This window comes from Crinia signifera, chromosome 11 (assembly GCF_055691185.1).
Source record: "Crinia signifera chromosome 11, ASM5569118v1, whole genome shotgun sequence".
Taxonomy (NCBI): domain Eukaryota; kingdom Metazoa; phylum Chordata; class Amphibia; order Anura; family Myobatrachidae; genus Crinia; species Crinia signifera.
The window spans coordinates 124489072-124501400 of NC_139227.1; the positions used below are offsets into that span (position 1 = coordinate 124489072).

The 12329-nt window shown below is 46.8% G+C and overlaps 1 long non-coding RNA gene across 1 annotated transcript in view; it reads left to right on the plus strand.

Annotated features, from left to right (window-relative positions):
* Positions 1–3091: 3091 nt before the first annotated feature.
* Positions 3092–12329, plus strand: part of LOC146046402 (uncharacterized) — a 53250-nt gene continuing 44012 nt past the window's right edge. Inside the window, exons 1-2 of the long non-coding RNA XR_014465875.1 lie at positions 3092–3287; positions 8129–8242. This is a non-coding gene — a long non-coding RNA (uncharacterized LOC146046402). The remainder of the gene's footprint in view (positions 3288–8128; positions 8243–12329) is intronic.

Consider the following 12329-nt stretch of genomic DNA (forward strand, 5'->3'; position numbering starts at 1 on the left):
TAACAAAAACCCTAGGTTAATACCTACCATTCTAGACTTCCTGCAAGCAGGATTAGAGAAGAAGCTGGCGGCGAATTCTTTAAAAGTACAGATTTCGGCCATTGGGGCGATGTTGGATACCAAGATTGCGGACAATAAATACATTCAGAGATTCATCCAAGCGATCAAGAAAATCAGGCCAACCTTCCACAACCCCATGGCCCCGTGGGACCTTAATCTGGTGCTTAACGTACTGACGGAGGCTCCATTCGAGCCTATAGAAGAGATATCACTCAACTATCTGACTATGAAAGTGGTCTTTCTTGTAGCTATCACGTCAGCAAGGAGAGTGTCTGAACTCCAGGCCCTATGGGTACAAGAACCATTTCTAAACTTCTTCGAAGACAGGGCAGTGATGAGAACAAACCCTACCTTTTTACCAAAAGTAGTTTCCAGCTTCCATCTCAACCAAGAAATAATCCTTCCTTCTTTCTGTGCGAATCCTAAAAATGCTAAAGAAGAAAGGCTACATAGTCTAGACGTGACAAGGGCCTTAAAAGCATACATAAGGAGGGTACAGGCGTTTAGGAAATCAAAAAGACTGTTTGTGCTGATGGAAGGCAGGAATAAGGGGCTGGGAGCTACCAAAACCACCATTTCTAGATGGATAAAAACATGCATCAGAGAAGCATACAAAATTAGGAAATTGGAAATCCCGGTGGGGCTTAAAGCCCACTCGACCAGGTCCTTGGCGACGTCCTGGGCCGAAAGGGAGTCCACGTCAATAGAAGAAGTATGCAGGGCAGCGTGCTGGTCATCTGCACACACGTTTACCAAGCACTACAGGGTAGACGTTACAGCATCCCAAGATGCTAGTATGGGGCGCAAAATACTGAGCGCAGTAGTATGATAGTAATACATACAGTCTACGGACGGAGATGGTGAAGTAACCGTATCCTTTTCTTTTCTTATATTAATTTCGGATTGTCCCACCCAGTGAAGTAAAACTGCTTGGGTATACCCAGATGTATGCTGCCATGGGGAGGTAGAGGAAAGTACAGATTAGTACCTGTTAATAGGCTTTCCTCTACTCCACCATGGCAGCCGTTTTCCCGTCCCGTTTTTTTTTTTTAAGTATTATATGATGTGTAAGGAGCTGTTTAATTAAGACACAGAGCCCAAGGGAGGAGGTCCTTATATAGGGGCAGTGTCTGTTTTTTGTGTTCCTTTCCAGATATCTACCCAAGAGGGCGTAACCCAGATGTATGCTGCCATGGTGGAGTAGAGGAAAGCCTATTAACAGGTACTAATCTGTAATATATATATATATATATATATATATATATATATATATATATATATATATATATATATATATATATATATATATATATATATATATATATATATATATATATATATATATATATATATATATATATATATATACATATATATACACATACCACATGAAAAGACTATAGGAGACCTCACAGACTCAGCCTCTGATTATAAACCCTCCCATGACGAGGCTGCTGTTGCTGCTGTCCTCCATGGGCCTGAGAAGCATGTGATGCGCTCCACCAATCAGAGCTCAGCACAAGCCTCTCCGTCTCTGACCTCTTGTGCAAAGTCTCATGGGACTTAGTCAACTCCCAGTAATGCCATCACACTTGTGCAGTCAGTGTGCCTCGGCTCCCGATGCTCAGCGCCATTAATCATTGCCACATTGGCAAATATGTGAAGCTGCAGCACTACCCCACTCTCATGCACAAAACCTTTCCGCTAAAAAAAATATATAAATATATATATATATATATATATATATATATCTATCTATCTATATATCACCATGTAGGATGGGAGGTGTTTCCTGGAACTCAGTCACATGACTACCATCCCTGGAGCAGCTGCTAATCCGAGTGACCCGAATGTGCTCAGTAGACTTGCATAAAACTGGGGTCAACTGCTGTGCCAGAGGGGAGGGTGACCGCATCGACCAGCATATGCGAATCTAAGGGGTGGTCCAGGGGTGCACCGGACCACCCATTAGACTGCCCGGTGACTGTAGCTTTAAATATTAAATGTGCCCGCCGTGGCTGAGCTGCTGTCACCTGTAACGCTGCCTTAAATATTAAATGTGCCCGCCGTGGCTGAGCTGCTGTCACCTGTAACGCTGCCGCTGACAAGAAGGCATCGGAAGGAGAGCGGAGAGAGCTAACAGCCAGAGCTCTGCTTCTTCCTGGAGGCTGGCCCAGCCCACCTCACTGAGCTCCGTGAGCCCAGCTCTCCCTGCTCTTCCTGCTTCTGAGCCTGCAGAGGCTGGCCCCGCCCACCACACTGACTGAGCTCCATGAGGCCTGCTCTTCCTGCTTCTGAGCCTGCAGAGGCTGGCCCCGCCCACCTCACTGTCTGAGCTCCATGAGGCCTGCTCTTCCTGCTTCTGAGCCTGTAGAGGCTGGCCCCGCCCACCTTACTGTCTGAGCTCCATGAGGCCTGCTCTTCCTGCTTCTGAGCCTGCAGAGGCTGGCCCCGCCCACCTCACTGTCTGAGCTCCGTGTGGCTAGTTCTCCCTGCTCTTCCTGCTTCTGACTGGAGGCTGGCCCCGCCCACCACACTGTCTGAGCTCCGTGAGGCCGGCTCTCCCTGCACTTCCTGCTTCTGAGCCTGAGGAGGCTGGCCCCACCCACCTCACTGTCTAAGCTCCGTGTGGCTAGTTCTCCCTGCTTCTGACTGGAGGCTGGCCCCGCCCACCTCACTGTCTAAGCTCCGTGTGGCTAGTTCTCCCTGCTTCTGACTGGAGGCTGGCCCCGCCCACCACACTGTCTGAGCTCCGTGAGGCCGGCTCTCCCTGCACTTCCTGCTTCTGAGCCTGAGGAGGCTGGCCCCACCCACCTCTGTCTAAGCTCCGTGTGGCTAGTTCTCCCTGCTTCTGACTGGAGGCTGGCCCCGCCCACCTCACTGTCTAAGCTCCGTGTGGCTAGTTCTCCCTGCTCTTCCTGCTTCTGACTGGAGGCTGGCCCCGCCCACCACACTGTCTGAGCTCCGTGAGGCCGGCTCTCCCTGCACTTCCTGCTTCTGAGCCTGAGGAGGCTGGCCCCACCCACCTCACTGTCTGAGCTCCGTGTGGCCGGCTCTCCCTGCTCTCCCTGCTTCTGACTGGAGGCTGGCCCCGCCCACCACACTGTCTGAGCTCCGTGAGTCCAGCTCTCCCTGCACTTCCTGCTTCTGACTGAGCCTGCAGTGAGCTGCCTCCCTCACCACACTGCCGGGTCCCTGCACCTTCCAGGCTGGAGCAACACAGCCAGGTGAGTGCTGTGTATACTGGGGGAGTGGGGTGTTTGTATATAATGTGGGGGTGGATATAATGTGGGAGATGTATATAATGTGGGGGAGGGGGGTGTATATAATGTGGGGGATTGGGGTGTGTATATAATGTGGGTTGTGTATATAATGTGGGGGAGTGGGGTGTGTATATAATGTGGGGGATTGGGGTGTGTATATAATGTGGGTTGTGTATATAATGTGGGGGAGTGGGGTGTGTATATAATGTGGGGGAGGGGGGTGTATATAATGTGGGGGATTGGGGTGTGTATATAATGTGGGTTGTGTATATAATGTGGGGGAGTGCGGTGTGTATATAATGTGGGGGAGTGGGGTGTGTATATAATGTGGGAGGTGTATATAATGTGGAGGAGTGGGGTGTGTATATAATGTGGGGTGTGTATATAATGTGGGGGGTGTATATAATGTGGGGGAGTGGGGGGTGTATATAATGTGGGAGATGTATATAATGTGGGGGAGGGGGGTGTATATAATGTGGGGGATTGGGGTGTGTATATAATGTGGGTTGTGTATATAATGTGGGGGAGTGGGGTGTGTATATAATGTGGGGGAGGGGGGTGTATATAATGTGGGGGATTGGGGTGTGTATATAATGTGGGTTGTGTATATAATGTGGGGGAGTGCGGTGTGTATATAATGGGGAGGGGGTGTGTATATAATGTGGGGGATTGGGGTGTGTATATAATGTGGGGGAGGGGGTTGTATATAATGTGGGAGGTGTATATAATGTGGGGGAGTGGGGTGTGTGTATATAATGTGGGAGGTGTATATAATGTGGGGTGTGTATATAATGTGGGGTGTGTATATAATGTGGGGGATTGGGGTGTGTATATAATGTGGGAGGTGTATATAATGTGGGGGATTGGGGTGTGTATATAATGTGGGAGGTGTATATAATGTGGGGGATTGGGGTGTGTATATAATGTGGGGGATTGGGGTGTGTATATAATGTGGGAGGTGTATATAATGTGGGGGATTGGGGTGTATATAATGTGGGGGATTGGGGTGTGTGTATATAATGTGGGGGATTGGGGTGTATATAATGTGGGGGATTGGGGTGTGTGTATATAATGTGGGGGATTGGGGTGTGTATATAATGTGGGGGATTGGGGTGTGTATATAATGTGGGGGATTGGGGTGTGTATATAATGTGGGAGGTGTATATAATGTGGGGGATTGGGGTGTGTGTATATAATGTGGGGGATTGGGGTGTGTATATAATGTGGGGGAGTGGGGTGTGTATATAATGTGGGAGGTGTATATAATGTGGAGGAGTGGGGTGTGTATATAATGTGGGGTGTGTATATAATGTGGGGTGTGTATATAATGTGGGGGGTGTATATAATGTGGGGGAGTGGGGGGTGTATATAATGTGGGGGGTGTATATAATGTGGGGGAGTGGGGGGTGTATATAATGTGGGGGAGTGGGGGGTGTATATAATGTGGGGGAGTGGGGGGTGTATATAATGTGGGGGAGTGGTGTGTGTATATAATGTGGGGGATTGGGGTGTGTATATAATGTGGGGGAGTGGGGTGTGTATATAATGTGGGGGATTGGGGTGTGTATATAATGTGAGGGATTGGGGTGTGTATATAATGTGGGAGGTGTATATAATGTGGGGTATTGGGGTGTGTATATAATGTGGGGGATTGGGGTGTGTATATAATGTGGGGGAGTGTGGTGTGTATATAATGTGGGAGGTGTATATAATGTGGAGGAGTGGGGTGTGTATATAATGTGGGGGATTGGGGTGTGTATATAATGTGGGGGGTGTATATAATGTGGGGGGTGTATATAATGTGGGTGTGTATATAATGTGGGGGAGTGGTGTGTGTATATAATGTGGGGGATTGGGGGGTGTATATAATGTGGGGGGTGTATATAATGTGGGGGGTGTATATAATGTGGGTGTGTATATAATGTGGGGGAGTGGTGTGTGTATATAATGTGGGGGATTGGGGGGTGTATATAATGTGGGGGGTGTATATAATGTGGGGGGTGTATATAATGTGGGGGGTGTATATAATGTGGGTGTGTATATAATGTGGGAGGTGTATATAATGTGGGGGGTGTATATAATGTGGGGGCGTGGGGTGTGTATATAATGTGGGGGGTGTATATAATGTGGGGGAGTGGGGTGTGTATATAATGTGGGGGAGTGGGGGGTGTATATAATGTGGGGGCGTGGGGTGTGTATATAATGTGGGGGGTGTATATAATGTGGGGGCGTGGGGTGTGTATATAATGTGGGGTTGTATATAATGTGGGGGAGTGGGGGGTGTATATAATGTGGGGGAGTGGCAGCAGTCACAGTGAAGTATCAGCGGGAAGCTCCAAGCTGGACCCAACAATGGGGATCCTGACAGCTGCAAAGCACAGTAATATTAGAATGCGGGTATATGCCCTGCATGTGGTGGTGGGGGGGGGGGGGGGGGGGGGGGGTGAGTTTCTATACAGTCCACAGGTTTTTTTTTTTTTATTGTATATGCTTCTATGCAGTGGGATGGGGGAGGGCTGTATTTACAATTGTAAGTTCATCCCAGATGCTGCCTGTTATGGAGTTTTGTGCTCCCCATCGCAGGCAGAAACTGGGATGAACTTGCACTTGTGAAGACACAGAATAACAGCATAACGGAATTCCCAGTGTCAGAACATGAATTTCGGCTCATTCCCTGTCAGAATGTGATCTATTTTTATTTTTTTTCGTGTGTCAAAATGTGAATTTCGTGGCACATTCCCTGTGTGTCAGAATGTGATTTTTTTTTTTTTTTTAAACATTTGTTTTTATTGGTTTTTTAACATTACATTATTGAACAAATAAAAGGGTACAGAAATAATAAAAAAAAAAATAGGGGGAGGGGGACAAATAAAGGAAAGGAAGGGCACACATTGATACCTTCACGTGCATATGTATATATACATTTATAGTTCAACATTACTGTAAGGGCCAATCAGAAGGCACTCCGACGACACTTAAACAGTGGCCATTGCCGTAACCTTTGTGTATGAGTTATGTTCCAGTGGTCCAGTACTCAGACCACCCAAACCACTTGATTAATGGGTTGGAGGTCGAGGGAGAGTAGCGCACCCCTGCGGTTTCATATTCGCAGTGGCTTTGGACAGCTTGTTCGATTTGGGGGATGGTTGGGATTCGGGTGGAACGCCAATACTGTGCGATCAAAGTTTTAGATGCGATCAAAATGTGGCCTACTATATATCTTTCATTACTAGATAGGCTGTTAAATAGGTGAAAAATAGCCAATTTTGGAGTCGGGGAAATAGGGATTTTTAAAACGGTTGAAATGAGTAGAAACACTGCTGTCCAGAAACTGGATACATATGGGCATTCCCAGAATATGTGGAATAGAGAGCCCACATATCCACAGAATGTGAATTTTTGGGCTCATTTTCTGTGTCAGAATGTGAGTTTTGCCCACATTCCCTGTGTCAGAGTTTTCTTCTGTCACTGCAGGTCACACCCCTTAATGGTAATAGTTACACCCATAGTTGAAGTTAGACACACCCTCTGGGTTGAGCATGACACACCCTCTCGGTGGCAAGGTGCATTCTACTAGCAGCTAAAATCTCCCTGAAACTAGTTTTCAAAAGAAGGCAAGTATGGCATGCAGCTGCCCGGATTTTACATTATAAATATGCTCACAGGACCCGGGAGGGCTGCGCGCATGCCCAACTGCACGCAGCTCCTCCCATGGTCCTTTGTGGAGCGTGCGCCGCCACGTGACCTTGGGCGGCGCCGTCTTCCTCCTCCATCCTCCCTCCCTCCTGCATGTGCTGCTGCGGTGGGGGCTAGCGTGCACGTGTGTGTGTCGCAGCAGCCCGGCCAGCACAGGACACGCGTCGGCGGGAATTGGCAAACTCCCACTACCATCGTGCAGCAGTGAGAGTGACTCACTGCTGCCTGTGATTTCTATTATGCAATGTGAAACCTCTTGCCCTGCCCAGTGCCAGCCCAGCAATGGCTTTTATTTTTTTTTAAAAGGCTGTAATCTTTCCCAGTGCCCTGCCCAGTGCCCAGCAATGGCTTTTATTTAAAAAAAAAAAAAAAAAAAACCGCTGTAATCTTTCCCAGTGCCCTGCGGCAGGGCACTGGGAAAGATTACAGCATTTTTTTTTTTTTTTTTAATAAATAAAAGGAATTACTGGGCATCCCAATGAATCTGTGGACATGGCACATACCCCCACAGAGTGACTTGCTCCAGTTAAGCCACACCCCTGAAATTACACCACTCCCCTTTTAGGCCATGCCCCCTTAGCCGCACGCAAATCCATTGTCTCTAGCCTAGGACCACCCATTACCATATTTCTAGATTCGCCTATGCCAGGCATATGGACTCTCCCCTCTCTTAAACTTTCTTTGCACAGTTTTATCATCGGGGGGCAAAGACTCTGACATTGGGAAGATGACGCCGTGGAGGAAGAAAGGGGGGCATGTTTCCTCATTATAGGCCTGCTGTCATGGGGACATGTGGCTGAAAGTTGTAGTTGCGAGAGTGTTCATCACAAAGCTGCCAGTGGGAGCTGGAAAATGCCAGTCTCTGCACACCATTACCCAGACACCGACACAAGGACTGGAGATTATATTTCTCCCAAATATGTGAAATGAAAGCTTCAGCCGTCCTGAAAACCCTGAAAGGCAAATCTGTCCAGTGCGTGAAACACAAGACGTGCGAGGTACGGGGCACGGGCCAATCCCACCCGGCTCCGGGCACAACACAACTGTACACTGCAAATCCGTCAGCTTTTATTTTTCAAATTGAACTATCAATCATTTTCCCTTTTTAGGTTGTGACATCAGGCGTCCATCACTCGCACGTAATTACACATTTCAGTATCACTCTGGGCCAGAATTAATAAGCGGCAACAAAATGACTTTCCTGAGACCTCAACACGTAAAAGGTGAAAATGTTAAAACCAGTTACCAAATTAATTAGCACTTAACACTTTTTTTTATGCGTTCAATGGTTCACGAGTCGGCTGGCTTTTAGAACTTTGGAAATAACCTCTTCCTTTTATAGCTCAGTGATTGTTGTATACAGGGGCCTGGTATACTGCCGGCGAGTCATACAGCACTGAATATTCAGGACAGATTATAAGTAGGCCGTGGGCCTCTAGGGAATGGTAAAATAACAATATAAGGCTCATACAGAGCTGAATGTCTTTTCTTTGCTGTTTGATTGTATTTGTTATACATAAGTTTGCAAACTGCACCAAAATGAACCAATCTTGTGTTACCCTTAAGGCTTGTAACCCGTGGACAGGTGGAAAAGGCCAGCAAGGGTGTGTAGATGTAATGGAGACTCAATTCAGAGGTGTAACTAGAAATCTTGCACCCCCCTGCTAGAAAAAAAAAGTTTCTTGTGCCCCCTCCATACATTAATTATCTTTTTTACCTGCATGCTTATTGCCAGGAGTGTCATGCTCGTTGCCAGGGGTTTCTTGCATGCAGGCACTCAAGCGTTCCCGGAATTCAGCACTTTCGGGCAACGCTGTACACTCTGTGCTCTCCTGACAGACCCTAGAGGTCCAGTAAGACCTCTCTCATCTTTCTCCTCTAAGGAGGCGGCCATTTGTGGAGGGCCATTTTCAGCAGTTTCCATGCGGACGGCTAGATTGCATGGAATCTGCAGATACCATGCACCGCCGCTGCACCAACGTCCCCAAGCCACAGCTTGGGCTGCAGTACCATTGTTACACCACTGGCTTAGGAGTATAGGCCTGTCTGGAGCACTGGGTACTGAATACTGTCATTGCAGCCTTATCTTCTAATGCTGTAAGACGGGGATGAGGAACCTTCGGCCCTCCATCTGTTGTTGAACTATACATCCCAGCATGCTTTGCTACAGTTTTTTTTTTTTATTTGGCAATCCTAAAACGGTTTCAGGGCATACTGGGATGTGTAGTTCAACAACAGCTGGAGGGCTGGAAGGTTCCCCATCCCTGTTCTATGAGGACATAAGAAGCCACCTAACAGCATCTGTGATCCTGGCTTGGTGCTGGTCACTGTCCTCATACAAGCAAGCCTGCACTCCACTATGACCCCCAAACACTGCAGCATGTCAATCATGGGTGTGCTCTAAGCGATCTGGCTGAGGGAGACTGGCGCAATGACATCCTGTGCATGTAACAATCTCTAACAGTTAGAGGGGTGCATTTTCTTTCCACTCCTGATTGGCTCTTTGCAGACTGACCTCCCAAGTTGATAACCCGTCACTCGTCAGCAATACGGAGATGTTGGACAAATAAATTAGCAGCAGTGCGATCTCATAACCTAGTTGGCAGTTCCATATATACTGCACTCCTGCATATATTTTTTTTTCTCCGATGACGGCAAGTAGATAGCCACTGCCCGGACAGAAGGAGAGATCCCATCCCGTGCAAATCTATGTATGAATTGCGTTATGTGCACTATGATCAGCCGCATACCCAGTCGTTCGATAATCAATAGGATTGCCAACACAACCGTGTTCACCTCTGAATAACCCCCTTAATCCGGCCCTGTTCACAGGTGGAGCTACTAATTATTTCACTTGTGATTCTGGGGGGTAACTCAGACCTGATCGCAGTACAAATTTGTTCTCCAAATGGACAAAACCGTGCTGCACTGCAGGCGGGGCAGATGTAACATGTGCAGAGAGAGTTAGAGTTGGGTGAGTTATTGTATCTATTCAGGGTGAATACTTTATTTTTACACTGCAATTTAGATTTCAGTTTCAACACACAGACCCCACCCAAATCTAACTCTCTCTGCGCATGTTACATCTGCCCCACCTGCAGTGCAGCATGGCTTTGTCCATTTTGAGAAGAAATTTGCCCTGCGCTCAGGACTGAATCAGGCCCTCTGTGAGGACACGTGCACTGTTTAGAGCAGAGTATGGGAACCGCGGCACTGGCTATAACTTGTTTTGATAAACGCCTTTAATTAGCTTGTCCCCAAAGCAACATTGTAAAGATGGGCAGGGTGAAAGGGACCCGGAACATATATATAATATGTATATATGCTAAACCTCAAACATAAGAATACAACCTCCTTCTTGTTGTACTACCAGCAGATCTCCAATTATCGTCCATCATTAGAACTCTGGGGCGAGGGGGGTCTTATTATGCCTCGTACTGTGATCCAGGGTTCTAATGAACCTGTTCTCTTCCATCCTTTGCTTGTACAGTGCAGCAGAGATAATGAGTCCCACTATGAGGAATGCATGGCTAGCCCCTGCAGCCATCGAGGTGTTAATACATCTACTAATGATCAGAGGATGAAGTAATAATGCCGTCAGTTTTGTTTAGGTTTTACAGTCAGCGTAAGAAAAAATCCCAATCAGGTGTCGTCTTTTCCTTGGCACAGAAATGGCGTGTTAATGTCAATCGCTCATTATCACGTACTTGTGCTTCCAGGGACATCTCACGGTGATTACAGATGTTGTCAACGTGCGAAGATCTCACCAACTTTCTAGTACAATGATTCTGCCTCGTGCTGTCCCCGAGGTCACTGGAGGAAGGGGTTTTGGGGGTTTATTTATTACGATCGGGAATTCTATCGACTATTTGCCAACCAATCAGAATCTACTGCTTATTTATTTAGCACCTTCTAGAAGAAAATCGAATCTGATTGGTTGCCCAAAGCAACTTCCCATCTTTAAGAGAACCCCCATCTTTGTAAATAAACCCCTTTTGGGTGCCTTTAGTAAATTGTCCTGGGTAATTCTATATAGCACCGTAGATCGGTGATGGCTAACCTTGACACGGCAGCTGTTTAACACAATTTTTTTTCTTCTCACGCTGGAATAATAAACTTATCAAACTACATACACACACCCACAAACTAAAAAAGACAAATATTCAGAGGGCGGAAATCAAATCTTTTCTCGCCAGCAGCCACCAGAGCTGAAAATCAGCAAAAAGTCACCCGTTTGAGTGCTCAAACTGGACTTTCCATTTGTATGGTCGGGATTAACCGCAGTGCGCGTCTAAACATCCCAGCATCTTACCCGTCCTTTCAGCATGTTAAAACTTTAAACATTCTTAACTTATATCACAAAACCTGAAATAACGACTCGGAGACATAGGTTTGGCAGAAATTGTTAACTGATTTATTTATCGACACTTTTAAGCTAAATTGATTATTTAAATTAATTGGTACTTGTGTAATATCTGGGCGCCCGATTTTTTCATCACATCGCATCGCATTGCATGCAATATAGTGGCATACAATTCATGCGATGCAATTTTTCATTGTAAAGACCCAATTTTAATTGTATAGTCACCCATTGGTGATTTCATACCCCCACTATCCAACTACTCATTGAATTGATTTTATATAGTGTGGCGAGTGCAGCGAGCCACCGAGCCCGAAGTGTGGTGAGCGGACGCAGAATACATGTAAAGTAATCCACGTTCCCTCGCGGGGCTCGCTGCACTCGCCACGCTTCGGGCTCGGTGGCTCACTGCGCTCGCCACACTATATGAAATCAACTTCATGCGTAGTTGGATAGTGGGGGTATGAAATCACCCAGGGGTGACTATACAATTAAAAATCTGGTCTTCACAATGAAAAATTGCATCGCATCACATGCCTTAAGTAGTGGCATGCAATGATAAAATCAGGCGCCCAGATAATACACAAGTACCAATTAATTAACTAATGGTGGCCAAGAAAGAACGGCTACTGAATAAAACTCTGCCCCCAACTGCAAACGTAACTGGCCTAACTCAAAACAAGCGGTATCCAACTCTACCTCACTGTATTGACTACCCACCCAGCCGGGTGGGGTCGCTGTCCCCGAACGGGAGATCCAGCGAAAGGCCTAAGTCAATGAGAGGTGATTGCACTGAAAACAAGCCATATACGCAAGATCAACACCTAATGTAAACTAATTTGATTAAAACTGCCGTTCTTTCCCGCCTATCAGCTACCAGAACAGAAACCACCCACCCTTATTAAATCCTAAAAAAAGGGAGGGAGGGAGGGAAATTCGGCAGGAAGAAG